The sequence below is a fragment of the Amblyraja radiata genome, chromosome 10 (genome assembly GCF_010909765.2).
Source record: "Amblyraja radiata isolate CabotCenter1 chromosome 10, sAmbRad1.1.pri, whole genome shotgun sequence".
Taxonomy (NCBI): Eukaryota; Metazoa; Chordata; class Chondrichthyes; order Rajiformes; family Rajidae; genus Amblyraja; species Amblyraja radiata.
Genome location: NC_045965.1, coordinates 30133369 through 30160880, shown reverse-complemented (window position 1 = coordinate 30160880; position 27512 = coordinate 30133369). Strand labels below are relative to the sequence as shown.

Here is a 27512-nt window from a genome sequence, read left to right as displayed (position 1 = left end):
GATTGGCCTCATCAGCAACAACGATGAGTCGGCCTACAGGGAGGAGGTCCAGCACTTAGCAGCATGGTGCGCTGACAACAACCTGGCCCTTAACTCCAAGAAGACCAAGGAGCTCATTGTAGACTTCAGGAAGTCCAGGGGCGGCACGCACACCCCCATCCACATTAACGGGACGGAGGTGGAACGTGTTTCTAGCTTCAGGTTCCTGGGAGTCAACATCTCCGATGACCTCTCTTGGACCCACAATACCTCAACTCTGATCAAGAAGGCTCACCAGCGTCTCTTCTTCCTGAGGAGACTGAAGAAGGTCCATCTGTCTCCTCAGATCCTGGTGAACTTCTACCGCTGCACCATCGAGAGCATCCTTACCAACTGCATCACAGTATGGTATGGCAACTGCTCTGTCTCCGACCGGAAGGCATTGCAGAGGGTGGTGAAAATTGCCCAACGCATCACCGGTTCCTCGCTCCCCTCCATTGAGTCTGTCCAAAGCAAGCGTTATCTGCGGAGGGTGCTCAGCATCGCCAAGGACTGCTCTCACCCCAACCATGGACTGTTTACCCTCCTACCATCCGGGAGGCGCTACAGGTCTCTCCGTTGCCGAACCAGCAGGTCCAGGAACAGCTTCTTCCCGGCGGCTGTCACTCTACTCAACAACGTACCTCGGTGACTGCCAATCACCCCCCCACCCCCCGGACACTTATTATCACTTATTATTATTTATTTAAATCATTTGCTATGTCGCTCTTCCAGGGAGATGCTAAATGCATTTCGTTGTCTCTGTACTGTACACTGACAATGACAATTAAAATTGAATCTGAATCTATTACAGCACAGTGGTACAGCAGTAGAGTTGCTGCCTTACAGCGCCAGAGACCCGGGTTCGATCCAGACTATGGGTGCTGTCTGTATGGAGTTTGTACAATTTCACTGTGATGGATGGAAGGGCGATCCATCATAATAATGTTTCTCTGGTAGTTGTCCCACTGCCTCCAGCTCGTATGCTGTCTTTGCTCGCAACTATCTGCTATGCGAGGATTTTTGCTCACGATCATGGAAATAGTGATCTACTCCCAGAATGAAAATCTTCCTTCCCTTGGTAGGTCTTCCTGCATTGCCTGTCCCTAATTGTTGTAGAGTCTAAAATTTAGCAGGGCATCACCTCCCCACCAAACGAAAAGGGTGGATGGAAATCCACATCACACTTCCGTCAGCTTTACGATCATGTAGAAAATCTAGGCCATCTGCATTTCAAATATCAGAGAAATTCAAACCTATAAATTAAAAATAGTCAATCTAACCAATATAGGATGTTGGATCTTCTGATTTAAATTAGGTCAGTTTTCAGTGACATGATCGGTCCTGCATATTACTTATTAGTCACTTATAACTTATTTCTCATTTATTGAATGCCTTAAAAATGATGTTTGATTTTTACAATAAATTGTTATTGATTAACGTTTATAACAGTGACATTTAATCATTAATCATTCATTCCTTATACAATGGTTATGAAGCATAGTTTATTTCCTTTGCACTATTTGTCGTCATTTCCTGACGCTGCGGTTGAAGCTCACATTAAAACAAAACCACACATTCATCTCTTGATCAAAATACGCCAGTCTGACATTTCTGCTTTCAATGGGTTATTTAAATGGGAGAATAAATCCATATAAAACATGACAAGAAATAAGCCTGGTTCAGGCATATTCTTGTATGTGCAATTCTGCAGGGAAATTCCAATAATAACTTAGATTATGCTCAGTGTTTACCAATCACCTATGCCCAGACGCCACATCGGAACAAATTGGTGGTGAGACACAATGAGTGGAGGACAGGAAAGCTGACAGTTTCCCCCTGAATTCCCAGACATTGTCATAATATTCATATTATGTTTTGATTATACATAATAGGTGTGGAGGCTTGAGGGGGTTACAGAGACAGTAAGGCTGCTGAGAGAGGGAAGGATGTAGGGGCCAGATGGTGTTGTGGAGATGAGGTGGGGTGAGGTACCAGGGGGAGAAACAGGGAGGGGTGTAGTGGCCAGATGGCATTACAGAGACAGGAAGTGGTGTAATGACCAAAGGAGGTTACTGAGAGAGGGAGGGGGGTTACAAAGATAAAGGCATCTCTGGCCATTCACACAGGGACAGGTACAGCTCCTTCACAACCACCTCATTTACGTCTCCTCAACCGTAATGTTACTGTGTAAAGAGTATCTGCTGTTCAACAGCCAACAAGATCTCCATGAAAAAAACTGTTTGGCAAGCTGGCATCTACATTATCCTTTCCCTCTAACCTGCAAGAGAGAAAGAAGTGGATGGCATACGTTAGTGAATGTAATGAAATCTGTCATCTGTCGGGTTGATGTGGTTGAATGGCTGCCTGTAAGTGTGAGTTGTGATGTGTGAGACTGATACTTTGCTAAATATTTGAGGGTGTGATCCAGATAATTGTTAGGTGAGAATTTTGATTGATATAGATTTTTGATAGGCGAGTGATGAATTAAGGTAAATTAATCAGTACCAGGTCTGGTAATTCTGTTGGTAGGAGACAGTAACTGTAGATGCATTAGGTAACTTCTATCACTTACACAAGGTCTCTTAAATTCCTGTGGTATTGTAGTCCTGGAATGAATCTCCATGGCTTCCCCCCGCCATCTGGGCAAAGTCTTGTGGTTACCTGAAGATGTAAGACATTCCTTGTTTTCACATTCACCATCAAACCCTGCCATGAAGTTTATGAACAACAGGGCTTTGTGGTGCTATCCTTCACCATTTTTCAGGTCAGTTTCACTGGTAGAGATTTGTTTGAACTTGCTTCAGCTGAAATATATTTCCTCTTTAAGACATTCAAGATGCCTTTAATTTGTGAAAGCCCGTTTTAACCGATCCACCTGGTGGCAATGATAATAGTGGGCATTTTTAGTGTCTGACAAAATGGAGGATTTCTGCCTTTGCAAAACCTGCTTGGCATCTTTCTGCAAAGGCTGCAAAGACCATGAGGATCATGGCTCCAGAATGACTGTGGCCTGGGAGGAATTTAAGTACAGGGTGATGTCCAGATGTCCTTTAATTGTTAATATGTGTGAGGGTTTTGCAGAAAGAGCTGAGTCCTGCTGCAAATGCATGATTGGTTGGGGAATGGTATGTTATAATACTATTGTTAACTATGTGCATGGTCTTTGCACTGTTATTTGTGATTGGTTAAGGAGAGGGGCCTTGCCCAAATAGTTTACATTACCTCGTAAAATGTTTCTTTACTTAAGGGAACTGTCTTCCATTACGAACTTTCTGTAGAAACAATGTAATGGGATATTTTGTGATTGGGTTAGGGAACTGTCAATTAATGTATTATGTGATCTTTATTTATGATTGGTTTGTAGGGGTTGGTTTGTCTCCCCCCCCCCCCCCCCATATATTTCTCACCATGGGTACGATATAGTATATACGAGGGGAGAGAACATGAATCTGTGTCAATCTTCTGGGGTAGCACAAGCACGGTGCTGACCATCAGGAGGTGTCTATTCGCACAAGGCTGAAGGGCTTGGACAACTAGAGACAAGGATTGGACCCGCGGTGTTGGCTAGGCATCGTATAGGTAGTGTGTTTGTGTTTGGAAAATAAAGTTAGTTGATCCAGTGCTTGACTCAGTGTTTTACTGAACCAGACTAACGGGGTGAGAATAAGAGCAGAATTACAGTGCCGCGAGCCGGCAGCCTCGTCATCAGCGTGTTCGTCCTTTTGACTTTTTCTTGTTTTTTCGTATGTCTAAATGTATGTTTTAGTGTGGGGGGTGGTGGGGGGGAATAGGGGGAACCGTTTTTCAGTAATTTACGTTGACGGAGATGCGACTTTTCTCTTTGTCGCATCTTCGCCCCCCTCGCAGCCTAACAACTGGTTTGGTGCGGCCTTTCTCGGAGACCGGCCCAGAGCTTCAGTAGTAGGCGCGGCGGACTTACCATCGTGGAGTATGGCAATCCCTTGCCGGGGATCGCCAGAAGAAGTGCTCCGACCGCTGGCGTGTGGACTATAACATTGTGAAGCCGCGGAGATTCTATGCCGGGGATCGACAGAAGAAGTGGTCCGGCCGCTCGTCTGCGGCCTATAACATCGTGAAGCCGCGGTCTCCGGTAAGAAAGTGGCCGATTCAGGAACTACAAGTGTGTGTGTTCCGATCCGTCCCGACGTCGGAGTTTCGATCATCCCGACGAGAGGGCTTGTACATCGGGCCGTCCATAGCGGCAACAACGGAGAATTCATGGCCCCGACCATCTTAACAGCATTATAGGCCCCCGGGCAAAGCAGTGCACTGGGGTCCCCTACCTACACAACCACTCACAGGAATAAAAATGTAAGTGGTCGATAAAATTAAAGCCAGTTCAAACGCTGCTGCTCCATTGTGCTGCGAAGCTGATTTTTTATATGTTTCAGTCTTGAAAATGAACTTTCTCCTGCACAGTTCATGCACATGAACACGCTGAGTACAATTTCAACATTGGGAAACACAGATTTCATGTTGGCTGAAATTATTTTTATCCACTTCTTCTGATCCGTCATATCTAGTAAGACGCACACTTCGCTTTCGTTCCCCTTTTTTCACATCGCTAAAATCTGAATCTGGGCTTTCAATTTGTATTCACTAAATTTGTCTAATTTCCTGAAGATAGGTTTTTAGAGACTGAAGAAGATTCATGGCAACAAGTATGTTCACATCCTCTCTCTGCAGGACCTTACTTGTTTTGTTCACTCTTTCAAGAATGTCATTCCAAAGAATTGTGAGAAAGATTGTTTCCAGGTTCGCCATTTTCTCTCTCAATCCTTCTGCCTCTCGCCTTGTGTTCACTTCCTGTTCAGTGTCAGCTGATACAGAATCCAGTACATGTTTAATTTTCTCGAAACCCCTATACAGAGCATGAACAACATGCCAGAACATTCCATCGATGTGTAGAAGCAGAGACAAAGGAATACAGACACTGAACAAAGTCAAAGAATTTTACAGTCTGCCGGCAACACTCTGCCGCTTTTGCACCCACCAAGTTCAGGCTGTGTCCAGCACAGGGGACGGAGATGGCAAACTCATTCAGTTGATGAATCTATGCTTGCAATCCAGTATTTATTTATTGACAGCAAGTCACAACATACATAGATTAGCATGGGGCCACTATGCTCGTTGTGCCCCGGGCAACCGCCCAGCGTGCCCATGCGTGAACAAAGGAGGAAGATTGACTGAACGTTATTGCCTTCCATTACAGTGAAGAATGTTGATTCCACTGTAGTGGATGCTTATGTTAAATTATATTGTGTATTAGTCTCCCTTTATCGACTTATTACAAGCATATGGTGCAACATAACCTTTGAAATTAACTGTTTCAGAACTGGGTGAGGGGTGGGTAAAGATACGAAGCAGGCATGTCCCTTTCAATCTCTTTTTTTTTTTTTTTCCTCTTCTTTTTTCTTCTCTATTCTTTTCTTTGCTTACTTCATCTCACCTTCTTGCTTTCTTGTTTCCTCTTTCGGGCTATACAGCTCTATGGGTTCTTTCTTTTTTCACTATTTCACGAATTAACCATATCACTATCATATACGATATTTTCTCTCTCTCTATTTCTGGCTTTTCTCACTTTCATTTTTACTATTAAACAAAATAAGAAGTTGAACATGAAATGTAATATGTTATTCATGTTTGTGATATTGTACTTTACTTCTAATAAAAAATGTAATAAAAAAAATTATTAAAAAAATTATATTGTGTATTGTTCACTTTTTGATTGTATGGCTGCATGGTAACTCATTTCATTGCACCCTAATTGTTACATGTGACAAATAAATGTGAACTTGAAGTCATCTACACTAAAACTTTGATCTTGTTATCTTCCGGTTTGGCGGTCTTTCTATTTGCGCAAAAACGGTTTGCGATTGTGCTACAATTTTTCGCCAGTTCACTCACCGTTCTCCTGTGCATCAAGTTTCGTTCCGATCGGTTGAATGTCGTAAAAGTTAGCAAGGTTTAAAAATCTTAGAAACTGCGCATGCGCAGATCGATCTCTTCTCCTGCCTTTCAGCGCCGCGCGGATTAGTCTCTTCCCCTATCACTCCCTGGGACAGTTCGCCCCTTCCTGCGTCATTGCATCTTTACTGGAGCTGAGGATGGTCGCCATAGGTTTCCAACCGGACCTTCGCAGGGACCCGAAGCAGCCCAGCCCCAGCAGCAGCCCAGCCCCAAGCAGCAGCCCAGCCCCAAGCAGCAGCCCCGCCCCAAGCAGCAGCCCCACCCCAAGCAGCAGCACAGCCCCAAGCAGCCCAGCATCGGAGACCCGACCCAGCCCAGCCCGGAGTCGGAGATGTCGCCGATGTCACCAAATGGAAAGCGGTGACTCTGATCCCGGTGGAGGAGAACGACCAGTGACCAGCGCACACTGTGAGTCCCCATCGCACCGCCAATTCCAGCCACTACCCCTCGTTGGTTCCTCCCCCACTCCCCCGTGATGCCATCTCCCCATGGCTCTTACCCCGTCTTTTCTCTGAGCTCACTCACCCCCACCCACACACCCCTCACCCCCACACAAACTAATAAGGACCTTGGAGTTATGAGCGTTTTTGGAAATAAGGGCAGAAAAGTATTTTGTTATTGCAGATTTTACTGCTTCCTGGTATTTGTGAAGATTGTTTCTCAGACGTTCAAAGGAAATTTGAAGCTTATCAGATTTGTACTTCCGTTCTGATTTTCTGATTAATGCTGATTTTCTGCATTAACCAACCCTATCTCCCGGTGGCTCAGCAGTTCAACTCCCCCTCCCATTCCGAATCTGACCTTTCTGTCCTGGGCCTCCTCCATAATCAGAGTGAGTCCCAAATTGGAGGAGCAGCATCTCATATTTTGCTTGGGTAGTTTACACCCCAGCGGTATGAACATTGCCTTCTCCAATTCCAATTCTCCAATTGCTTTCTCCCTCCTTCCCCTCCCCTTCGCAACTCTCCCAGCCTACCGTCTCTGCCTCTTCCTTCCTTTCTTCTTCCCACCCCTCCCCCCACCCCCACATCAGTCTGAAGAAGGGTCTCAACCCGAAACGTCATCTATTCCTTCGCTCCATAGATGTTGCCTCACCTGCTGAGCTTCTCCAGCATTTTTGTCTACCGTCAATTTTTCCAGCATCTGCAGTTCTTTCTTAAATATTTCTACCTACCGGATATCTGCCTGGTTACTACAGTAATTACTTGATGAGACCATTGCGTCATTACAACCAACAGGCAGTGGACTTGGATAGGGTGGAATGTCTTCCAGCAGGCAAACCAAGGCGTGAGGCAGCACCCCTTATAGAGAGGAGGCAAACGTGCGATGTAGAAGAGAAATTGCATTGAATGAATAACATCGGCATTTTTTTTCATACTCTGAAAATAAACTCTTAGATAAAATGATCTAATCATAATATTTTATCCGATTAAACGCGTGAATGGGAAGGGGATGTGAACTAGAGTGGCAGAAAGGAAGGTCTTTGGACCCGGGGCAGGAATTACTTGGTATCTTCAGCGATGGGATAAATCAATAAGTGTATACAATCTTTATGGAAGAATAGAAAGATGCAGTCTCCATGGCGACCGAGTGACCAAAGGCACGCACACCGAGTGAGACCGAACGGCGGGCAGACGGCGGGCATAAACCACACCTATAAAATATTTTCATACTGAATCTATTTTGTCCTTGAAATCTTCTGCATTTTATCATTCGTCTGGAAATCTTCTGCACCGACGCATTATTGCAAATCTGGATCACGCAGTCAGCGATTACCTTGTTGAAAATCATTCTTTCCTTGCATCAGAAAATTAATTTCAAATACACAGATTAGAATTCTAATTCATCTATGGGATTTTAGAGTCATTGTTGCTCAAATATCTATCCTTAACGAAGATTGTTCGATGTCGTCGTGAGTTTGTTTTCTAAATGTTTTCAGCATTGCAGCTAAGTTAAAATTTGTTTTTCAAAGGCCGCTGGATAATAAATGTTATACTTGGTTTAGCAGCAATTTCAGTTTGGATAAGGTAGGTATCTCTCACCTAATGATGACACAATCATTGACATCGCAGCACGAAACAAGCACTGCAGGCAAAGCTGCCCGTTGGGGAGTTAAGTGACACGTAAGTAGGTATTGAATACAAGCCTTACATTTTCTATGTGGTATTCCCAACCGAATCTTAATAGATTAAACAATTCTAAACCTCATAACCTATGGCGCACGGTCAGAAGCTGCACTGTATGTTTTCCGCATAAGGTTTGAGTGGCCCATTGGCTGCTGTCAGATGGAGCTGCTGCCTTGCAGCGCCAGAGAAACGGGTCCGATCATGACCTCGGGAGCTGTCTGCGTGGAGTTTGCACGTTCGCGTGCCTTTGTTCCGGTCTCCTCACAAAGACGTGCGGTGTTGTTCGATAATTGGCCTCTGTAAATTGCCCCTAATGTGTCGGGAATGGATGAGAAAGTGAGATAACACGGAACCAGTGTGAACAAGTAGATAGACACAAAATGCTGGAGTAACTCAGCGCGACAGGCAGTATCTCTGGAGAGAATGAATGGGTGACGTTTCGGGTCGAGACCCTTCTTCAGACAAACAAGTGATCGATGATCGGCATGGACCGCTGTGCCGAAGAGCCACACAAAAGTGAATATGAAAAGTTGTTCAGTGATTATGTACCACCCAAAGAAATCCGCGAGTTCTTTTTTTTTGCATCGCTATTTGTGTGGAAAATTAAAATTGGGAGTATATTTTTGGTGGAAGGAATTTCTGTTAATGTCAGTATTGTAAGCTTAAATAAATAGAACTGCAACAACTTGTAAACGCTCTTAAAACAAGATGGTTTAATCACACAAGCGGTCTTTATGGAAAGACATTTGTTTCAGAACCGTATCGAGTATATGATTGCTGAGAAATGGGATTTAAGTGTGCGGACGTTAGTTCTAGTTCGGGCGTGAAGGGAGGTGTAGTGAAGGCCGGCGGCTAGTGCGATTCTCAGGCTGCCCGAAACTTGATAGATTTCTAGTGTTATGAAGTGTGCGGAGGCGGATGCTGGCGACGAATGAGTTGCAAGTTGCAGGATTGCGTTCTGAGGGATTCACTGACACCCAGTGCAGCTGCCGTGAAGGCTCTGTGGAGAAGGGCTGCAATCCAGGGTCCTGCCATCACTGGACACTACGGATGGGCTGTAGTCTGTGTAACAGAAGATGGACACAAAACGGTGAATGGAGTAACTCAGCGGGACTGGCAGCATTTCTGGAGAGAAGGAATGGTTGACGTTTGGGGTCGAGATACTTCAGATTGAATAAGGGTCCCTCTCCCCTGCCTCTCAGTCTGGAGAAGGGTCTCAACCCCGATACGTCACCCATTTCTTCTTTCCAGTGACGCTGCCTGTCCCGCTGAGTTACTCCAGCAGCATTTTGTGTCTATCTCCGGTGTAAACCAGCATCTGCAATTCCTTCCTCCACATTTTAGTCTGTGTAACAGCCTCTCCTCACACGGTTCATGGGTGCACTATGTGAAGGAGCACGAGTTGATGTGATACATTGTCATTTCACATTGGATGCTTTCATGGTACAACGAATGCAAAGAACATAGAATTAAGTGTATTTTGAAATAAAACTGATAGTGTAATCCTTGGTGTGTATGTGGTCACCTTCTTCTAAGGCAGTCAAGTATGAAATGGCTGATGACATCAATATGGGAGACAGACTTTTCCACAGATGGGATGGGGTGGGAGGTGGCTGCCTGCATGTGTGGGCAGGTGGTTCATGAGTGGCGTGGTCTTCCACTGCTGAATTTGTGTGCTCCCAATTCATGTACTCGCGGTTCTCAATACCATCCCAAATCCTCGTCCATTTTGACTGGTCATGAGCTAAAGGTTCCAGGACTCCATGGGGGTATAGTGTTTCCTGGAAGAGCTTTGAATCATTTCCTCTATCCACCTGGTATGTTCACCCCAGATAGAGCTCAGAAAAAATGCCTGTTCTGGCTGTTGCTTGTCGACACAGCTCAACACCATTATCTCCCCCAAGCTTGTTACCAAGCGCGGGGAACTGGGTCTCTTTCTATCCCCAAGTAACGGAATCACCGACTCTCTCATCAACGGACCACAATTGGTACCAATTAATTGGCAACAACACTTCCTTCTCGATAACCATCAGCACAGGAACATCTCAACAGTGTGTGCTCAGTGCCCTGCTCTATGCGCTCTATACCAATGACTGTGTCAGGTCTCGCGATTGATCTAGTTTCTATTTCTTATTGGTTTTTAGTATTAGAGTTTGCATTCTTGTTTTATTTTGGTGTCTCACATCTCCTCTTGTTTCAGGTCCCATTTCCTGTCAGGTCGTTTACCCTCATGTGATTGTTGGCCACGCCCTGATGTGTTTCACCTGTGTCTCGTTATCCCCTGCTAGTCTGTTGGCCACGCCCTGATGTGTTTCACCTGTGTCTCGTTATCCCCTGCTAGTCTGTATTTAAGCCTTTTGTGTTTTAGTTCCCATTGCCAGTTCGTGGTGTATGCTACTTGGTATCACCTCGTTCCAGCTCTCGAAATCTTGTGACCTTGTGATCTCGACCTTTGCCTGTATTTTCGACCACTGATTCTTGCCTGCTCCTATATGGTACTGTTGCCTCTGTTTTGCCTACCTGTGTACTGACTTGGACCGATTAAACGCCGAAGACTGATCTGCCCTGTGTCTGAGCCTGCATTTGTGTCCTCCTCCTCGTTCAGTTCTGACAGTACGAACTGGCCAACAATGGACTCAGCGGGCTCTGATCCTTTTCGTGCAGCGCTCCAGAAGCAAGAGGAGCGCATCTCGCATTACGAGGGTCAACTCTCCTCGATCGTCGCTGGGTTCCGGGATCTCGGCGAGCGTCAGCAGGTGTTCCAGGCAGACATCGGTTCACAGGTGAACACTTTAAGTTCTCGGTTGGAAGACCTGGTTACTCGGCTGAATTCTTTGTTTCCTGCTGCGGCTCCCGTGCCTGCCGAGTCTGTTTCCTTGTCGGTGTCTCCAGGAGCTCCGATGGCCGCGGCTGCTGCAGCATCTCCATTCGTCCACCTGGCAAGACCGGAACACTTTTCGGGGGAATCGGAGAAATGTAGACCTTTTTTGATTCAGTGTGGACTGCATTTCGAACTTCAAGCGGCTTCCTTTTCATCAGAACGCTCAAGGGTAGCCTTTATCATCACGCACCTGTCGGGTAGGGCAGAGGCTTGGGCCACGGCGGAGTGGTCTCGGAATTCTCCTGTTTGCCAGACATCGGTCCTGTTCATGGAAGCTCTGTCCCGCACGTTTGATCACTCCAATCCTGGCCGAGAGGCTTCACAGAACCTGGTCTCCATGAAACAAGGTAATCGCTCTGTTATGGATTTTGCTATTGACTTTCGAACTGTTGCTGCTAAGGGTGGATGGAATGAGGCTGCTTTGTTGGATGCTTTTCGCAATGGATTGTCTGAAGCTATCAAAGATCAATTGGCTCCTCTAACCCTGCCTTCCGACGTCGAGTCTATGATTTCCCTGGCTATCCAAATTGACGCTAGGCTCAGAGAGAGAGATCGAGAGAGGAGATCGGCTGCAGTTCGGTCCTCCTCCCAGCAGTGGCGGCAGCGTCGCCCTTCACCTTCCAGTCGGGACTTCTTCCCTCTCGGCCGGTCCAGTCAGCCTACAGCGCCACCTGCATCTTCGGAGGAGCCCATGCAGGTGGGACGAGCCAAACTCAGTCCGGAGGAACGGCAGCACCGCCTAAGGGAGGGGAGGTGTTTTTACTGTGGTGAACTGGGACATTTGTTGAACAGCTGTTCAGTAAAAGACAAAGCTCACCAATGAAAGAGAGGACATTGGTGAGTTGTACCGCTCCTATGAGCCGTTCCTCTCGTCCATTGTCGACGGTACAATTGTTGGTGCATTCCCAGTGGCACTCCCTGCAGGCTTTGGTTGATTCTGGGGCAGATGAGAACTTCATGGACATTCGCTTGGCTGATGAATTGAAGCTGGAACGTGAACAGCTTCAAGATCCTATGGAGGCTAGTGCACTGGATGGGCGCCTACTGTACAGGGTAATTCACCGAACTCAACCTGTTCAACTCATCGTGGCAGGTAATCACCTTGAGACCATCAGTTTTCATCTCCTCGACTGTCCTCTTCATCCTCTGGTTTTGGGGCTCCCTTGGCTGTCTTACCATAATCCTCACATGAACTGGGGTACTGGGGAAGTAATTTCTTGGGGGAATAACTGTAAACTCATCTATCTGCATGATTCTTCTCCTGAGTCTATGAAGGATCCGTCAAGGAGCAGTTTGCTGGGATCTTCCAGGACCACCCTCCGGCAGCCTCCCCATTCAAGGGAGGAGGATTTTCCAGATCTCACCAAGGTTCCCTCATATTATCTAGACCTAAAGGAGGTGTTCAACAAGGCCAAGGCCACATCTCTTCCGCCGCATAGACCGTACGACTGCTGCATCGACCTTCTGCCAGGTACAGCGCCTCCTAAGGGCCATCTCTACTCCTTGTCTTCACCTGAGCGGCTCGCCATGGAAAAGTACATTGACGATGCCCTTGCTGCTGGGATCATCAGACCTTCTTCTTCACCTGCAGGAGCTGGATTCTTCTTTGTGGATAAGAAGGATGGAACACTTCGGCCCTGCATTGACTACAGAGGACTCGATGACATTACTGTTAAGAACAGATACCCTCTTCCTCTTATCTCCTCTGCATTTGAACTGTTAAAAGACGCTGCAGTATTCACTAAGTTAGATCTTAGAAATGCGTATCATCTGGTGAGGATAAGGGACGGGGATGAATGGAAAACTGCGTTTAACACACCCAGTGGTCATTATGAATATCTGGTCATGCCGTTTGGTCTTACTAATGCTCCAGCAGTTTTTCAAGGCATGGTTAATGATGTATTACGGGACATGCTGAACCGATTTGTGTTTGTGTACCTTGATGACATTTTGATTTTTTCTCCAGACGAGACTTCCCATGTGCAGCATGTACACCAGGTGCTAGAACGTTTGCTCCTGAATGATCTGTTTGTGAAAGCTGAGAAATGTGAATTTCATGTTAACACTGTTCAATTCCTTGGTTTTGTTGTATCACCTGCTGGTATACAGATGGACCCGAGCAAGGTCAGTGCTGTGGCCACCTGGCCTACACCCTCCAGTCGTAAGCGACTTCAGGGGTTCCTTGGGTTTGCTAATTTTTATAGGAAGTTTATCCGGAACTTTAGTGTCACTGCTGCACCACTCCATGCTCTTACCTCACCCCACGTGCCTTTCTCTTGGTCCTCTCAAGCAGAAACTGCATTTATGAGACTCAAGAGGAGCTTCTCCTCAGCCCCCATCCTGGTTCACCCTGACCCGTCACTCCAGTTCGTGGTTGAGGTGGACGCCTCGGGTGTGGGCATCGGGGCCGTACTCTCACAGAAATCCCCCACAGATGGTCGATTACATCCCTGCGCTTTCCTCTCAAAGAAGCTTTCTCCTGCTGAGAGAAATTACGATGTGGGTAACCGTGAACTGTTAGCGGTTAAAACAGCCTTGGAGGAATGGAGACATTGGTTGGAGGGTACCAAGCAGCCGTTTCTAGTTTGGACTGACCACAAAAACCTGGAATACATCAGGTCAGCCAAACGCCTCAACTCGCGCCAAGCAAGGTGGGCTCTCTTCTTTAATCGATTTGATTTTGTACTGTCTTACCGCCCTGGTGCCAAGAATGGCAAACCTGATGCTCTCTCCAGACAGTTTGATCCTGACCCATCCCCTAAGGTTTCAACTCCCATTCTGCCTGCTTCCTGTTTTGTTGGGGCGGTTACTTGGGAGATTGAGAAGAGAGTTTCCGAGGCAACTGCTGGTGTTCAGTCTCCGCTAGGGTGTCCTTCTAATCGTCTGTTTGTTCCCGAGTCTCTTCGTTCACAGGTGATTCACTGGGCTCATACGTCTCGGATCTCCTGTCATCCCGGTGTCCGCCGAACCCTGTTTGTGGCCAAACAGCGGTTTTGGTGGCCTTCCATGGAGAGGGGGATTAAGGAGTACGTCGCTGCCTGCAGTATTTGTGCTCAGAACAAGACCTCCCGTCGGGCCGCCTTTGGTCTCCTGAATCCGCTGCCTGTCCCCTCACGCCCCTGGTCAGACATCTCCATGGACTTTGTCACGGGCTTGCCCTCTTCTGAAGGTAACACCTCAGTCATGACTGTAGTGGACAGATTTTCGAAGATGGTCCATTTCATTCCGTTGCACAAGCTTCCCTCCGCCAAGCAGACGGCAGAGGTCATGCTGTCTCATGTTTTTCGCATTCATGGATTTCCCAGAGACATTGTGTCTGACCGGGGGCCTCAGTTCGTGTCCAGGTTTTGGAAGGAGTTTTGTTCTCTGTTGGACGCCACGGTCAGCCTTACATCTGGTTATCACCCGGAATCCAATGGACAGACTGAACGCCTTAACCAGGAATTGGAGACAGGACTGCGGTGCTTGGTGGCACAGAACCCTTCAACTTGGAGCAAACACCTTATTTGGGTGGAGTATGCACACAACACACTTCCTTGCTCATCCTCTGGTCTCTCTCCATTCCAGTGTGCCTATGGTTATCAACCGCCATTGTTCCCTGCTGTGGAGAAGGAGTCCAGTGTGCCCTCCGCTCAGGCTCTCGTCCGTCGCTGTCGCAAGGTTTGGAATGGGGCTCGTCAGATGCTGTTGCGCAGTTCTGCGCGTTACAAGAGGATGGCTGACCGTGGAAGAACGCCGGCTCCAGTATACTCGCCTGGTCAAAGGGTGTGGCTCTCCACTCGAGACTTACCGCTGAGGGTGGAATCCCGGAAGCTGGCTCCTCGTTTTGTTGGTCCTTTCCCCATATCGAAGGTCATCAATCCTGTGGCGGTTCGTCTCAAACTCCACCGTGCCATGAGGGTCCACCCTACTTTCCATGTCTCCCGTCTGAAGCCATTTAAGGAGAGTCCTCTGGTCCCTGCCTCCACACCCCCTCCGCCCCCCCCGGTTCCTTGATGGGGGTCCAGTGTTTACGGTCAGCCGGTTGCTGGGGATGCGCCGGCGTGGTCGTGGTTGTCAGTATCTTGTGGATTGGGAGGGGTATGGACCTGAGGAGCGGTCTTGGGTGCCAGCTCGCAACATATGCGACCCGGAACTTATCAGGGACTATCGGCGCCAACATCCTGAAGATCCTGGGCCGTCAGGAGCCGGCCGTGGAGGGGGGGGGTACTGTCAGGTCTCGCGATTGATCTAGTTTCTATTTCTTATTGGTTTTTAGTATTAGAGTTTGCATTCTTGTTTTATTTTGGTGTCTCACATCTCCTCTTGTTTCAGGTCCCATTTCCTGTCAGGTCGTTTACCCTCATGTGATTGTTGGCCACGCCCTGATGTGTTTCACCTGTGTCTCGTTATCCCCTGCTAGTCTGTTGGCCACGCCCTGATGTGTTTCACCTGTGTCTCGTTATCCCCTGCTAGTCTGTATTTAAGCCTTTTGTGTTTTAGTTCCCATTGCCAGTTCGTTGTGTATGCTACTTGGTATCACCTCGTTCCAGCTCTCGAAATCTTGTGACCTTGTGATCTCGACCTTTGCCTGTATTTTCGACCACTGATTCTTGCCTGCTCCTATATGGTACTGTTGCCTCTGTTTTGCCTACCTGTGTACTGACTTGGACCGATTAAACGCCGAAGACTGATCTGCCCTGTGTCTGAGCCTGCATTTGTGTCCTCCTCCTCGTTCAGTTCTGACAGACTGTGCAGCTGGACACGGTTTGAACACCGTCTTTAAATTCACCAACAACACGACCGTTGTTGGGTGAATTACAGGTAATGGTGATCAATCATCTGATTGGTGCCAGAACAACAAAATAAGACCAAGGAGCTGATTCTTGACTTCAGAAGAGGAAGACCAAGGATCCACAAACCTGTCTTCATTGATGGGCCGTTAGTGGAAAGAGACAATAACTTCAAGTTCTTGTGTGTGCACATCTCTGAGGGTCTGTCCTGGACCCAAGAAATCTATCAATACCTCTACTACCTTAGAAGATTGAGGAAATTTTGTATGGTGATGAATACTTATTTGAACTATTACAGGTGTCAACTTCAGCAACTTGAACGCCCAGGAAGGAACATGTTACAAAAAGTGGTGGACACTGCCTGGTCCATCACAGGTGCTGAAAGAATAGGGAAGGCTAATGCCCCTGTCCCACTTAGGAAACCTGAACGGAAACCTCTGGAGACTTTGCACCCCACCCAAGGTTTCCGTGCAGTTCCCGGAGGTTTTTGTCAGTCTCCCTAATGATCGAAAGTGGTTTCCGCTTCTTCTATGTTCCGGCAATTATTTCAAAAAATTCAAAACCGGCCGCGACTAAAAATAGGTTGCCGTTTTAAAAATTGGTAATTTTTTAGTCGACGCCGGTTGCGATGCTAGTTGAAGCAGTGCAGCGTAGGTTCACGAGATTGATCCCTGGGATGGCGGGACTGTCATATGAGGAAAGATTGAAAAACTAGGCTTGTATTCACTGGAGTTTAGAAGGATGAGGGGCAAATTATAGGTGGTTGCCGGAGGTTGCAGGTAGTGGAAGGTAAGACCTTTTTTGCACCCAGTTTTATTCCACCAGGGAGGTCCTACCTTCCACTACAGCAGTCTTGGCCTTCAAGACTGTGGCCCCTGGTTCTGGACTCGACCAACATTGGGATCATTTTTCCTGCATCTAGCTTGTCCAGTCCTTTTTATAATTTTGTATGTTTCTATAATTTGCCCTTCATCCTTCTAAACTCCAGTGAATACAAGCCTAGTTTTTCAATCTTTCCTCATATGACAGTCCCGCCATCCCAGGGATCAATCTCGTGAACCTACGCTGCACTGCTTCAATCACAAGAATGTCCTTCCTCAAATTAGGAGACCAAAACTGTACACAATACTCCAGATGTGGTCTCACCAGAGCCCTATACAACTTTGGTGCAACCCATTCCCCCAACGCAATATTCCATAACTCGCCCGTAGCCCCCAACTACGCCAGGGAGGCTCATTTTCCCTTATTCCCCAGCACTCCCTCCCCCTCCACTTCAGCCTCCCAATTGCACTTGCTGCCAGGACTTTAAAAAATAATTCAATTGCACTTCCCCTGCCTCCCCCCAGCACTCCCTCCCCCTCCTCTTCAGCCTCCCTGTTTTTAAACTTAAAAATTTGCTGGCAGGACTCGGTGTTCTGTGATTGCAACATTGTTGCGGGGTGGGCCAGCAAGGATTTGGATCCCATTGTGATGTCATAGCTTAACTGCCAGTGTGCAGATGGAAGACATTTTTCTCAAAGTGGGATTTTGTTAAGTTTTAAATGTGAATAAATTGTAAAATATAACATCATTCTGAACGAAACTTGACACAAACCACCACATGACAAATGTAAGTAAGGTGGTCCAAAAATTATAGCACTATCTTGTACCGTTTTGGTGTAATTTGAAGACATTACTGAATCAGTTATCACAGACACATACACACGCATAGAAACAAACAAGATGAGAGTAATAGTAATATATATACTAGACCAAGTGTGACCAGTAGGGCCCCGTTCCCCCAATGCAATGTTCCACAAATTACTCATACCCCCATGCAATATTCCGCCACTCACCCATAGCCCCCAACTGCGCAGGCACAGCTCATTTCCCCTCAAGCCCCAGTACTCCCTTCCCCATCTCTTCACCCTCCCTCCTGTTTCTGCACACCTCCTCACCTCCCCCCTATCCCACCCCCACACAATGAAAATGTCCTAGCCCCAGGTGCCGTTCCTCTCCCTCCCTGCACTCTCTCTCCCCACGGGCCTGGTGCTGCTCCTCGGGGTGGGGACTGTTGGGGGGGATGGGACTGTCGGAGCGGCGCACAGCCGGGGGAGGGAGAGGGGTGCATCTCCAGGCCCAGTCAGTGTCTGTGTCCATGTCTAGCGTACTTTTATCGGGAACAGCAAGTCTTTTTTATGTAGATCCTAAAGTCAGTCAGTCACTTTTTGAGTCTGCTGTCTGCAATGTTTTTTTGTAAATGAAACCTCTTGTTGGAGGCTGCGTTGGCACTCCCCGGAGCCAATCAATCGTCCCCACGTGGGGTGGGGGGGGGGGGGGGCGGTGTCGGTGCTCACCTCCCCCATCCCACATTTTGTAAATGAATGGGCAGTTTATGTAAATGAGATCCCATTGTGACGTCATAGGCTGCTAAGGGCAAATGGGGGCGCTGTTTAATTAAAACATTTTTTTAATGTGAATACCTTGTAAAATATAACATCAATGTGAACGAAACTAGATACTCACAATTGTCATGTGGTGGTTTGTATGGTGGTCCAAAATTTGTAGCACTATCATCTACCATTTTGGTGTAATTTGACATCACTGAATCAGAGATCATAGACATGCAGACAGGCATACATAGAAACAAACAAGATGAGAGTTAGAGAGAGAGAGAGAGCGAGAGCGCGCCCTTCGGACAAACCATATATCGTAGTTCTATCCATCTCTCCCATGCTACACACTAGAGGCAATTTACAGAAGCCTATTAACCTTCTTAAGAGAGATAGAGATCAGATCAAGTGGGACCAGTTGGGTCACTGTCGCACGGGAGGCCTGGTCCCCAATGCAACCCATTCCCCCACGCAATATTTGACCACTCACCCATAGCCCCATGGGAGGCTGGTCCCCCAACGCAACCGTTCCCCAACGCAATATTCCACCACTCACCCATAGCCCCCAACTGCACACGGGTGGCTCATTTCCCCTTATTCACCCTCCTTAATTAAACTTTTAAAAAAATCCAATTGCTCTTCCACTTGCTGCCAGGACTCAGTGTTGCAACATTGCAGTGGGCATGGCTACAATCCCATTGTGACATCATAGCTGTAACTGCCACTGCAGTGTTCAAGTTATTTTTCTCAAAGTGGGGTTTTGTAAAGTTAAAAATGTGAATAACTTGTAAAATAAAACATCAATGTGAACGAAACTTGATATTAAAAAAAATACACCACAAGACAATTGTGTGTAAGTTGGTCAAAAAATTGTAGCGCTATTGTGTACCATTTTGGCGTAGTTCTGGGAACACACACACACACACACACACACACACACACACACACACACACAGAAACAAACAAGATGAGTGTTTTAGTAACATATACTAGACCAAGTGCAGACCCGTTGGGTCTGTTCCTCCAACGCACCCGTTCCCTACCCGTAGCCCCCACTGAAGGTGTGGTCCCCCTGATCACTGCTAGCCGAACCATTGTGACGTCATCAGTTGAAGCTGGTCATTTCAAATTCAAAGTCTTTTGATTTTTAAAAAACTTTTAACCGGTAACGAGTCAAGAATAAGTAGAGAAATAAAGCATAAAATGTTCAGTGAAGGTGCTCTCTGCCTCAAGGGGAAAATTGTTAATCGGAATATGTAAAAATGTAATCGTTACCGCGTAATGTTTTTGTGAAGATCTAAAGACAACCACATATACACACACACATATACACACATACAAGATCAGACATTTAATAAGGATATGATATGATATAGATGGATAGATTAGGGCATACAATTAGGGTACTTTCATATAATTATTATTGAACATGTTATTCAATGTAATTTCTTATTATGATTTAATTTCTATCTGTTTCAACAGAAATGACAAATGCTACTAAATGCATCAGGGATTTGGGACATTTATTCCAAGAAGATTTTAACTGAATGTTCTCAGGTAAGATAACCTGTAGGCCATAAAGTAAGGCTAAAATGTTAAAAGTTTTAACAATTTGTCAATATTCTTTGTCTGGATTTTGATGTTAAACATTCAAATTGGAGAAGTTGTGAGTCCCAATCAGTCCTTGGCCTACCTATGCGCAATTTTCATGAGGAATGTTTGGATACTCATCAACAGTGAATCAGCACCGATTTATTTTATGTTCCCTAGTTTGGGAAAAATAAAAGAATGGAAGTGTCCCAATCACTACTTTGACAGTGGCAACAAATTCATCAAAGGCCAGAATAAAATCCAACACATTCCTAGTCTAACTACTTCAACATAAATATGTCCTTGTGTTTTATTAATCTATCGGCCTTTTTTTCTACCGAGAGAACTAACAGTAGTGATTGTCACGGCTGGGTATATTCCACCCGACGCCAATGTAAACACGGCGCTCTCTCTCCTGCTGAACACCATTAACGAACAGCAGCGGGCCCACCCCGAAGGTGTTCACATAATTGCAGGGGACTTTAACAAGGCCAACTAGAAGATTGTACTGCCGAAATTTTATCAACATGTCAAGTGTTCTACTAGAGGGGAGAACACGCTGGATCTTGTCTACACCAATATCAAGCATGCGTATAGAGCCATTCCCCTCCCCCAACTCGGCCAGTCAGATCATCTCTCCCTCCTGCTCTCCCCAGCCTACACCCCCCTCAGACGCAGTGCCAGGCCCACCATAAAGTCTGTTACAACCTGGCCTGAAAATGCACTCTCCAAACTACAGGACTGCTTCATACAGACAAACTGGGACATATTCGAACACCAGGATCTGGAAACATTCACAGGAACGGTACTGGACGATATCAAGTTCTGCATCGGAAACGTGACTGTGGACAAAAACATTCGGGTTTTCCCAAACCAGAAACCCTGGATGTCCAGCCAGGTCCACACACTCCTCAGAGCCCGCGATGCTGCCTTCAGGTCAGGTGACAGAGCTCTGTACAGGGCTGCTCGAGCCGATCTGAAAAGTGGAATTAAAAAAGCCAAGGTGGACCATAAGAGGAGCATAGAGTCCCACCTGTCCAGCAATAATACACGGGAGGTATGTCGGGGCATACAAGACATCACAAACTACAGAGACTGTGCCACAACGACAGAAGACCTGAGTGCGCCACTGGCAGAGAAGCTAAATTGCTTCTTTTCCCGCTTTGAAACACCACAACAGCAGCACTCATCTGCTACAGCCCTGCTCCCACCCTCACCTGGCCCCTGTACTACTCCACTCACTGTAAGGGAGCACGATGTCAGACGGGTGCTCCTGGCAGTGAACCCCAAGAAGGCTGCCGGCCCAGATGGAGTACCTGGTAAGGTGCTCAAAGCGTGTGCCCACCAGCTCACTGTCATCTTCACCAGAATCTTCAACCTCTCCCTGGACCAGGCAGTTATCCCGTCCTGCCTAAAATCAGCCACAATCGTCCCAGTGCCGAAGAAGTCTCCCATCACCAGCCTAAATGATTACCGTCCCGTGGTCCTCACTCCGGTAATCACGAAGTGCTTCGAGAGATTGGTCCTCCAGCACATCAAGGACTATCTCCCTCCAGACTTCGACCCCCACCAATTCGCCTATCGCCCAAACAGATCCACAGAAGACGCCATCACCGTAGCTCTCCACTCTGTGCTGAGCCACCTGGAGCTGGGGCAGAGCTACGTCCGGATGCTCTTTGTGGATTACAGCTCAGCTTTCAATACTATCATTCCGGACATTCTCATCGACAAACTGGTCACTCTCGGCCTCCCCACTCTCACATGTGCCTGGATAAAGGACTTCCTCACCAACCGGCCCCAGACTGTGAGACTCGGCCCCCACCTCTCCTCCACTCGCATGTTGAGTACCGGCTCCCCACAGGGCTGTGTGCTAAGCCCCCTCCTATACTGTCTCTACACCCACGACTGTAGTCCGGCCCACAACAACAACCGCATCGTCAAGTTTGCTGACGACACTACAGTAGTTGGACTCATCTCAAGGGGAGACGAGGCAGCCTACAGAGAGGAAGTCCTGAAGTTGACAGCCTGGTGCTCAGAAAACAACCTGGCTCTGAACACCAAGAAAACAAAAGAGCTCATTGTCGACTTCAGGAGGCACAGCACCGACTTAGCCCCCCTATACATCAACGGCGAGTGTGTGGAGAGGGTCTACACCTTCCGGTTTCTCGGCGTCATCATCTCCGCTGACAACTCCTGGACAGACAACATCACAGCGGTCATCAAGAAGACTCAGCAGCGGCTGCACGTCCTGAGGGTCCTCAGGAAGCACAACCTGGACTCCAACCTGCTGCTGACCTTCTACCGCTCGTCCATCGAGAGCCTGCTGACATACTGCATTACAGCATGGTACGACAGCTGCACTATGACAGACAGGGAGAGGCTTCAGAGGGTAGTTAGGGCAGCACAGAAGATCATTGGCTGCCCTCTCCCCTCCCTGATGGACATTTACACCTCCCGCTGCCTCAGCAGGGCGAAGAACATCATCAAGGACAGCTCCCATTCTGCATTTGGCCTGTTCGACATGCTGCCCTCAGGGAGGCGCTATAGGTGCATCAGAACAAGGACAAACAGACTCAAGAACAGTTGCTTTCCAAAAGCCATAACCTCCCTGAACTCACACATGTACTGACTTCACAGCCTAACCCCCGGACTTCCATCTATCCATCTACTGTAATTTGTACTGTAACTGTAATTTTTTTAAATATGTGCAATAACCCATACTGTATATAGGAATCCTATTTATTCACTCTATTCATTTATTGTCTTTTTATAGATATGTATATAGCACCGCAGAACTGTGCACCTTATCCCCCCCCTTTGTTTTGTTTTTTGTTTTTTTGCACTAATTACATGTCTGCACTGAGTAGGAGCTGCTTTTAATCTCATTGTACATGTGTATAGTGACAATAAAATGGCATTCTATTCTATTCTTTGGGCAGAACTGTGGCGCATAGGCAGGTGGAACTAATGTATATGGGGCATATTGGTCGGTGTGGGCAAGTTGGGCCAAAGAGCCTGTTTCAATGCTGTATGTCTCTATGTTCTCGTTCTTTAGTAAACGTAGTTTGCACCCTGCTGTCAGAGATGGACAGACTATAGACTGACATCCACCACAAACCTACCAACTCCCAAGGTTATGTGCCTCAAAAAGTAGGGCATTTTGCATGTGGTGTAAGACCCTGAAGAATGTAACTGCCAGTAAAGGTAGTGGTCCTAATTTGCCTCGGATGCAAAGAGTAAGTCCATGGAACTGTACACATTGAAAATGTTTAACGAGGAAATGAAAATAAGCTTCTTGAATGCTATTTGTATTGGGTTATTATTGTCATGCATACTGAGGTACAGTGAAAATGTTTATCATGCACAATGATTCATTTATCCTGATTGACTGAGACACTGAGAACAAGCATGCACATTGATACTACATCATCTTGCAGAAGAAAGCCAGGATGTGATTCGAAGTACTAAATGGAAACTAAGGTGGTCCCTTTTGTTGATCCTAAATGGTCGGAAAGTTACTTGAGAGTTTTCTTAGGGATATGGTATACATGCATTTAGATGGATGAGGGCTGATTAGGGATAGTCAGCATGGTTTTGTACGTGGGAGGTCATGTCTCGCGAATCTGATCAAGTTTTTGAAGATGTGATCAAAAAGGTCACATGAGAGCAGAGCTGTAGATGTTGTACATATGAATTTCAGTTAGGCATTCAATAAGGTTCTGCATGGTTGGCTGCTCTGGAAGGTTAGATCGATAGTAAGGAAGGCATATACAATGTTAGCATTCATTTTGAGAGGACTGTGCAGGTAGACTGGGAGAATCAGGTTGGTACTGGACATGCAGGTAGAATAGGAAAATCAGGTTGGTACTGGACCCCAATAAAGGGAGTTTGTGGAGTGCCTCCATGATGGATTCTTAGAGCAGCTTGTACTGGTGCCTAACAAATAGAAGGCAATACTGGATTTAGTATTGTGTAATGATTTGATAAGAGAACTCGAGGTAAAGGAGCCATTAGGAGGTAGTGACCATAATATAAGTTTTAATCTACAATTTGAGAGGGAGAAGGGAAAATTAAAAGTGGCAGTATTACAATTAAACAAAGGGGACTATGGAGCCATGAGGGAGGAACTGGCCAAAGTTGTCTGGATAGATACCCTAGCAGAGATGACAGTGGAACAACAATGGCGGGTATTTCTGGGAATAATACAGAAGGTGCAGGATCAGTTCATTCCAAAAAGGAAGACAGATTCCAATGCGAGTAAAGAGTGACCGTGGCTGACAAAGGAAGTCAGGGACAGTATAAAAATAAAAGAGAAGAAGTATAACATAGCAAAGATGAGCGGGAAGCCAGAGGATTGAAACAGGAAGATTTATTATGGGGAACAAGGAAATGGCAGACAAGTTGAACAGGTACTTTGGATCCGTCTTCACTAAGGAAGACACAAACAATCTCCCTGATGTACTAGTGGCCAGAGAATATAGGGTGATGGAGGAACTGAAGGAAATTTACACTAAGCAGGAAATTATGTTGGGTAGACTGATGGGACTGAAGGCTGATAAATCCCCAGGGCCTGATGGTCTACATCCCAGGGTACTTAAGGGAGTGGCTCTAGAAATCGTGGACACATGGGTGATCATTTTGTTCAGGATCAGATCCTGTGGATTGGAGGGTAGCTAATGCTATCCCACTTTTTAAGAAAGGCGGGAGAGAGAAAACAGAGAATTATAGACCAGTCAGCCTGACATCGATGGTGGGGAAGATGCAGGAGTCAATTATAAAAGATAATAGCGGCACATTTGGATAGCAGTAACAGGATCGGTCCTAGTCAGCATGGATTGGCAAAGAGGAAATCATGCTTGACTAATCTTCTGGGATTTTTTGAGGATGTGACTAGGAAAATGGACAAGGGAGAGCCAGTGGATGTAGTGTACCTGGACTTTCAGAAAGCATTTGATAAGGTCCCACATAGGAGATTAGGGGGCAAAATTAGAGCATGCTATTGGGGGTAAGGTACTGACATGGATAGAAAATTGGTTGGCAGACAGTTAAACAAAGAGTAGGGATTAACGGTTTCCTTTCAGAATGGCAGGCAGTGACTAGTGGGGCACCGCAAGGCTCAGTGCTGGGACCGCAGCTATTTACAATATACATTATTGATTTAGATGAGGGATTAAAAGGAACATTAGCAAATTTGCAGATGACACAAAGCTGGGTGGCAGTGTGAACTGTGAAGAGGATGCAATGAGGATGCAGGGTGACTTGGACAGGTCAGGTGAGTGGCCAGATGCATGGCAGATGCAGTTTAATGTGGATAAATGTGAGGTTATCCACTTTGGTGGCAATAACAGGTAGACAGATTATTATCTGAATGGTGTCAAGTTGGGAAAAGGGGAAGTAGAACTAGATCTGGGGGGGTCCTTATTCATCAGTCAATGAAAGTAAGCATGCAGGTACAGCAGGCAGTGAAGAAAACGAATGGCATGTTGCCACAGAAGGCAGTGGGGGTCAATTCTCTGGATGCTTTCAAGAGAGAGTTGGATAGAGCTCTTAAAGATAGCGGAGTCTGGGGATATGGGTAGAAGGCAGGAACGGGGTACTGATTGTGGATAATCAGCCATGATCACTGTGAATGGCGGTGCTGGCTCAAAGTGCCGAATTGGCCTACTTCTGCACCCATTATAGCAGGGATGTAATGCGGAGACTTTATAAAGCACTGGTCAGACCACATTTGGATTATTGTGAGCAGTTTTAGGCCCCATATCTGCTGGCGTTGAACAGTTTAACATATGATTAATGTTTGATGGCTCTGGTCCTGTACTTGCTGGAGTTTAGAAGAATGACGGAGGGGGGGGGGGGGTTGAAACTTACCAAATAATGGAAGGCCTGGATAGAGTGGATTTGGAGAGGATGTTTCCACTAGTGGGAGAGTCGAGGACCAGAAGGCACAACCTTCTGGACATACCTTTGGAAAAGAGATGAGAAATATTTTCTTTAGACAGAGGGTGGTGAATCTGTGGAATTCATTGTAGAGTAGACTCGATGGGCCAAATGGTTCTAATTTTGCTCCTATGACTTATGAACATGAATTAATGAAAGAGGACTTGTCAAGTGTTCTAGAATGGAAAACTAAAAAAAGAGAACATCTCAGATGTCCGAGAATGGAAACTAACCGTTCCACCCAAGGACACCTCTCTCCCGTTTCTTGATCTCCCTGTCTCCAGAGAGGAACTACGTTTCCTAAAGTTAAATCTTGAATGTCAAAATGAGTATCTCCATCTCAAGAGCAGATGCAGCAGGCGCATGCAGAATCACCCTGTTCATATTTACAGACTGCCGCAAGATCTTTGCTTGTTTACCTCGGGGAGGTCAATATAACAGTTGATGCAAAAGACAGATTTTCTGTTTAAATAAATATCTCTTGCATCCTGGAAGACTTATTTTGCTGAGATTTTGCTCTAGGGAGGAACCCGAAGATGGCAGCCAGTTTCATCAATTACAGAGATAAAGCAAGAGTACAACCTACAGCATTCTTTAAAGAACCTAAATGGACCCAAAAGGTGAATTAGCATTTTACTTTCACTCACTATCCTTGCAGTTTTTCTTTAAACTCATTCAAATATTTTGCAAGCCTTCGAGGATGACAATTAATTGTAACATTTATTACTCAATAATACCAATGTAAGATTTGCATTTAAGACCTGTAGCAATTCAGCATCCTAGAATATTGGTATGATCCCATTGAATGTTGGGTTGAATTTGATGCAGTGGAGTGAAAGGGAAGAGGCAAATGGTAAATGGAGCTGGACTTGGTTGATTGAGGGGAGAAGGGATAGAGACAGCCAAAATATTGTTGGTGATGTGCTCTCAAAATCATCCTGGCTGAGCTGTAAAAAATGTTTTCACATATTTTTGGACAAAAAATCTGGAGTAACTCAGCAGGTTAGGCAGCATTCTGGGAGAACATGGATAGGTGACATTTCGAGTCGAAACCCTTATTCAGACTGATTTTAGGGCGGGGGGGGGGGGTGGGGGGAGAAGAAGAAAACTGTAAAAGGGGAGATGCAGGACTTCTCGGCAGGCAACAGGTCGACACAGGCAAGAAAGGGGGGTTTTGATGGGCAGCTGGTTGGAAAAAAGGCCAAAGATAAGAAAGGAAGGAAGATGTGTGACAAATGCAGATGTTGAAGAGATGTGGATTGTAAAGCCAGAGGGCAGAAATTGGCAGGAGAAGCGAGAGGGGGAGGGGAGAAACAGGTGTGAGTCCAGGTGGGCACAATGGAGGGAAGGGGGTGGGTTTGGGGGGATAAAGGGGGGGGGGGGGGGGGGGGAGTAGGGTTTATCTAAAATTGGAGAGTTTAATGTTCATACTGTTGGGTTGTAAGCTACCCAGGCAGAATATGAGGTGCTGTTCCACCACTTTGGATCTGGCAAAGGAGGAGGCCCAGGCCACGAACATCAATGTGGGAATGAGGGGGAGTTGAAATGGTTAGCAACTGGGATATCACGTAGGCCTTGGCAGACTGAGTGCAGGTGTTCAGTGAATTGGTCACCGAGTCTACCTTTGGTCTCATCGATGTACATGAGGCCACATCGGGAACACCAGATGCAGTAGATGAGGTTAGAGGAGGTGCATGTTAACCTCGGTCTCACTTAGAAGGACTGCTGGGGTCCCTGGATGGAGACGACGGAGGAGGTATAGGGACAGGTGTTGCATCTCTTGCGGTTGCAAGGGAAAGTACCTGGGGCCGGGGTGGTTTGG

At 46.5% G+C, this 27512-nt stretch overlaps 1 long non-coding RNA gene across 1 annotated transcript; it reads left to right on the top strand.

Annotated features, from left to right (window-relative positions):
- Positions 1-7721: 7721 nt before the first annotated feature.
- On the top strand, positions 7722-26312 carry LOC116977729. Its single transcript, XR_004413288.1, has 3 exons — positions 7722-8143; positions 19646-19720; positions 26213-26312. It is a non-coding gene; the product is annotated as an uncharacterized LOC116977729 (long non-coding RNA).
- Positions 26313-27512: the final 1200 nt, after the last annotated feature.